This window comes from Electrona antarctica, assembly GCF_951216825.1.
Source record: "Electrona antarctica genome assembly, chromosome: 20".
Taxonomy (NCBI): Eukaryota; Metazoa; Chordata; class Actinopteri; order Myctophiformes; family Myctophidae; genus Electrona; species Electrona antarctica.
In genome coordinates, this window is record NC_136801.1 from 8,932,702 (window position 1) to 8,938,917 (window position 6,216).

The window sequence follows — 6,216 nt, forward strand, 5'->3', positions numbered from 1 at the left end:
TTCAAGAGCACAAGGTAAAGGTATGCTCAGAAAGACCGTTTATATTAATGGCCTAGACCACGCCCCCTTTACAATGCACACCCCCAATCACATTTCTTCCGGTAATTCGTTCCGAAAATGCTTGAGAAAGCCAGAATAGCCATGTTGTTTGCAATGACGCCAACACCACCCACGCATGCTTGGACTTGCGTGTCACTGCAGACAGTGCATCTCAAAAGGCACCGCAGGGATTCGAACCCAGGATCTCCTGTTTACTAGACAGGCGCTTTAACCATCTAAGCCACGGCGAAATGTTTGAATGTTGAATGATTTCATTGATACACAGAGAGATATGTTATTTATTACATTACAAATTCAACTAACGTTTTAAACCCTTAGGCGACAGTGTGTGTGTGTGTGTGTGTGTGTGTGTGTGTGTGTGTGTGCGCGCGCGCACGCGTGCGTGCACGTGTGTCAGTACATTTGCAAATCAACATTCCTCCACATGACAAACATTTATTTTTGATTAAAACATTTTGCTTTTCAATGTGATTAATCAGTCAGAACATATGTGTTGGTTAAAGGAGTATTTCACCCAAAAAATTACTTATTTTCAATCAATTACACAGCCCATGACGCATTGAATGTTTTTGTTTTTGTCACATTCCTGAGCCAATAATTTGATGACCGGGTCATCAGTCAATAAGAGACTCATAGGAGACCGGTCAACAAATGATCTGCATATAATAGGCTAGAATTGCAAAACTCATTATAAAATTCACATTAACATTGTTTTTCAGTTTAATAAAATGAGTGGATTAAACTTGTGAAATCAAAACAATACATTTTACAGTTAAATGTACAGTTATGACCCAATTGCTTTTTATTTTATTGGGGGGGGGGGGTTGGGGGGGACATTCTACCTTGGATACAAAGTATCCAAGTACCTTGAGAGAACAGGCGTGTAGTGTGGATAAAAGTTTTGACTGGGCGCCAATTAGCATCGCAGATATAGTTGACACCGGTTTTGTGGACTTGCATTTAAAACAAAGGCGACTTGCTGCCTTTGTGTCTGACAGTGCAGTGCACTGGAACCTTTTCTTTGTTTTTCAAAGATACCCTTTGCAACCACTCCCTTATTATTATTAGTATTGTAGCTATACTACGTAGGTCTACGCAGTGTTTTTGGAAGTGGGGGGATGCCCCATAAGACAAACCACCAGAGGGGTGGTTTGATTGATTGATAGGCAAATATTAACTTTCCCCATGTTGTTACGACAGTAACGAAAAGTGTGCCTGCGGCCGTAAGGAAATGAAATGAAATGAAATGAAATGATTACTATATTTACCCAGGGTATCTGGGCTAAGCTCAAGAACTTGTTTCCAGCCAGGCCCTGCTCATAGAACATTTCATCGTAGTGGTTCAATGCCTTGTTCAAGGGCACTTCAGCGGTGGTAATTTTAACGTGTCGGACCGCTGATTCGAACTGGCGACCTTCCGGTATCAAGACCGCTCCGCAACCAATGTGTTGTCTTGTGTGTTGTTGCTGCTGCTGCTGACACTGGTTTGTAATGTGCATAGTGCGTTGCCGGGCCGGCGCACCTTTTCAGCTCACAGTATACCTGTTCAACTCATCTCCTTAGTTGTGTGCATTATTCTCCAACGCAACACTGCTGAAAGCATGCAGCATGCAGGACACAAGTAACTAGTAACTTCCAAAGTGACCAGACCAGTAACTGTAATGTGATTACCAATTTGGAGGAGTAGTGTCGTTACATTACTCGTTACCGACCAAAGTAGTGTGATTACAGTAACTAATTACTCCGTTACTAGTTACACCCAACTCTGCAATAATCATGGAGAACTTATAGATTTAACATTTGTAAAACATTAAAATATTGGTAGGGTAGGGTACTACTGGCCAATCTGGACTGGAGGGGCACAAAATCCTATCTGGGGGGACAATGCCCCCCAATGCCCCCCTATAGAGACGGCACTGGCAGCGTTTCTTTCACCTGACAAATATCACTATGTGATAATTTCTTGTTTCTCTGTTGCCTTTGACTGATGGAACATTAGGTTGTCCTCTCTCCTAAGCTCTCCTCTTGACTCTTTGGTGAGTCAAGAGGTCACAGTTCATAACAATCTCTTCCTTTTGTAGCCACTGTAGCTCCATCTGACCTGAAGGGCTATCCAGTCAAGGGAACTACAAAAACTAGGGGTAGGGCCAAGCCAAGGGGTGGATTAGGATTGTATACCTGACGAAGGCCCTTGAGGCCGAAACTTTGTATTGTTTTCCGCTCTGTTGTCAATAGATTGTTTTGGGAGCTTTTAAAACGGTGTGTGGATCTCCTCTTTCATTTCTTAGTTATTCTGTTGGATCCTGCACCTGTTGCAATTTGTGGATGTGTGTGCACCTCTTGACCGTTGTGGATTGGGATTGGGCCACTCTTTCTACTGAGTTAAGTAGCCTATTCCTACACTAATAATGCTGTGTTCACACTAGCACGGACAAAAGCTACAAAACAACCAAGCATGGACGACTGTGGCTCAAGAGGTAGAGCAGGTCGTCCAATAATCCATGGGTCGGCGGTTCGAATCCTGGCTCCTCCTGTCTACATGTCGAAGTGTCCTTGCCTCCTTGGGCAAGACACTGAACCCCAAATTGCTCCCGATGTGCTGGTTGGTACCTTGCATGGCTTCCGCCGCAATCTGTGTATGAATGTGTGTGTGACTGTGAATGGGTGAATATAATGCACAATCTATGTAAAGCGCCTTGGATAAAGGCGCTATATAAATGCACCATTTACCATTTATGGTCAGCTACATTCATTGATGCCGAGTTGTGTTCAGTATTTCTCAAGCCACACATGTGTACATGAAAAGGGTATTGTTACATAGCACAGGGAACTGGTTAAGGGCAATGAGTGTTTTTTGGAACATACCAGGAATTGTGGAGAGAGAGAAGGGGAGTGGAAATAATTAAATGAAAACATGTATTGATTGATGTTTCACTGCGTCATTGGAACACAGAAAAAAGGTTGGAGCCAGCTCAACTTTTTGACATCCGTCATGCAGTGACAGTGTCAGGCACGCGCATCGATTTGTATGTCGCTGACCTCCCTGAGGAAATGTCTTGTAGGCTAGTCTCAGTAGCCTGTTGCTTTGTCGACACTGGTGTAGGCTAGTAAATGCAGAATCAGTCATTAGCCTATTTTGACCAAGTTTCTCCTTATTTTCAGAAAGCCTACTATTTTGAGGTTTTGAGACACAAAGTCATAATTCTGATATACACGCAATTGTTTTGAGATACCTAGTCTGAGAGCATCTCATGGGATGTTTTTTTTTATTTATTTTTAATGTTTCATCACATTGAAGGTCTATTTATCCAATGAAAACCATTCCAGCCTGTTGGAAGATGGTTCATGTTTTAGGTTGTTATTAAAGAAAGTAAAAGATGAAGTGTTACATTTTTTTCATTTGCTGCTATCTTTCGTTTTAGGGACAGCTAAATGTGTATTTATGTAATATGTATTTACGATTTATTATTTTTATTATTTACTATAGTCCTACTAGACACCAAGAATTTACACCTGGCCACAAAAGATCACGAGATCTACTGAATGTGTCAAACTGACATATTGAGCCTATATGACACACAATGTGGCTTCCCCCCAGTAGGCTACCTTCACATTCAGTAGATCCTGTGATCTTCTGTGGTCAGATGTCATTTCCTGAGGTCTAGTAGGACTATAGTAAATAATAAAAAAATAAATCGCCATAATATTTTGTCAAAAAATACATATTTAGCCCCCCTGTCAAAAATAGCGAAAATCCCTAAAACATGAACCTTGGTTGAAAAAAACTAAAGTTCAACCAGTTTTTTCAGGCTGAGAGCCAAGTTATTATTATTTTACTGTCAAAGCGCAAAGAACTACTTGACCTAAACTGCTCAGCTTGCTTATAACTTGACCAAACCTCATAATGGAATTGGAAACTTTAGGCAAACAATGAAGGTTTGCCGTGCTGTGCCAGTGCAATGGAAAGGGGCCAATAATAGCTTGGTGGTGGACTGTCTACCTCATAATGGAATTGGAAACTTTAGGCAAACAATGAAGTTTGAGCCGTGCTGTGCCAGTGCAATGGAAAGGGGCCAATAATAGCTTGGTGGTGGACTGTCTACCTCATAATGGAATTGGAAACTTTAGGCAAACAATGAAGTTTGAGCCGTGCTGTGCCAGTGCAATGGAAAGGGGCCAATAATAGCTTGGTGGTGGACTGTCTGTTACCGACCATGGTCTGTTCCAAATAAAAGACCACTCAGCCGTACAAGCAGAGGGTGACCAAGAGTTTTTTGATTGATTGATTGATTGATTGATTGTATACCGATACTTACTACTTATTAACAGTTTGCTGTGTGAAAAATACTAGCCAGATACGGCTAGAATTTTATAATATAATTCTGATTACATTTATTTAAGGTGTATATTCTGTATAATATAAGATTTACTGCTGTAATCTTCAATATATAAGCCTATCCAAGGCTAACAAACACGTAGGATCAAGCGTCTATCAATCAATCAATGACAGCTACCGGAACACATAGACACGGAAGCTCCTAAAAAGGACCTCAGAGCAGAGTTAAAGATAGATATTGTGGTAGTAGTGTTCAGCAACAGGGGTCTTCCCGTCTCTCCAGCTCTTCAGGAAAATATGTTCAGTTGGGCTAATTTCGTCAAATCAGGAGAGAGAGCCCATTTATCAGCTTCAGTTTTATATTGCTCCTGTTCCAATGTGAACTGCTATTTTTTCTAAAGTACCCTGTACTTTAGGAAACATAATTGTGCCCTTTGTTCAGGGTTGACTGCATGGTCACAAAAACAATGGTCTCAAAAACATAAAGGAAAACTGGTAGAAAAATACTTGCTCTAGTCTCTACATAAACTTTTAAGGAAACTTTTAACCCTGTAACACCCAGCGTTGCAATAATACAATATATTTTAATTAATTAATTTATTTTATGTTCTTTTTTCACCTAAACGTCATCATTGATGTTCATTGCAATGCCATTGCAATGCCATTGGTCATGATAATTGCATATAAATACCCCCCACAGAGGCTGAAATTCACACAAATTAAAAATCTCTGGACTCTTAACCTATGACCTTTGACCTTTAACCCTGATAAAAGTAATTCAAATAACTGTAATGTTTTTTTTGTGATCATTAGAATGTCTAGAACATGTTTTATTTATTATTGTGAAAGATATCCCCCAAATGTAAATTATTAATTTATTATTATTATTTTAATAATTAGCAAAACACCTTTTTTATTTTTTACATAATTTCCTCTGATAAGTCCTAGTAGTAAAAAGTAGTATTAAGGTTGAAATCTCTTTTTTGCAAGTAGAAATATATCCGGGTGTTACGGGGCTAACTTAGACAGAGAACATGTTTTCCTCGTCACTTCTATATCTCACTTAAAGATTAAAAAAATAAAAGTATGAGTTCTCTCTCCTGAACTGGTTGGATAAAATGTGTTACATTACATCCCAACCTGAAATTATTTATTTACTAAAGACCTGGAGGGATGGTGAGGATAAAGGAAGAGTGGCCACCGAGTCTGGGCACCTATTGTGTGTGTGTGTGTGTGTGTGATTTATTTATTTATTTATTTATTTATTTATTTATTTATTTATTTATTTATTTATTTATTTATTTATTTATTTATTTATTTATTTATTTATTTATTTATTTATTTATTTATTTATTTATTTATTTATTTATTTATTTATTTATTTATTTATTTGTTTGTTTGTTTGTTTATTTGTTTGTGTAAACAAACAATGTGTTTGTTTTTTGGTTATAGTCACAACTTGTGTTAGTAAAAAATATCCATGTGTGACTGTGTAGCCTACCAGTGTGGACAGACCGGTATCTGATTATTTTCTGTATACCACGTGACAACAGTCACGGATGTTTTCCTGCCGTAAAACTCATGGTAAAACTAAACGTTTCACCGAAATCGGTGATCTGTCAAATTCTGTGACTCCAGGAAACAATCAATTGTTATTTTTTACAGTGAACTGAGCGCATTTACCGAAACGAATAAATAATATAAATTATTAAAACTATAAAGGCCGTGGCTCAGCGGTCAGCTCACCTTGGCTGGTAATCCAGTCTGGCAGTGTGCCGCGGGTTCGACTCCCGATCCCGACGGCCTTTACTGCATTTCTC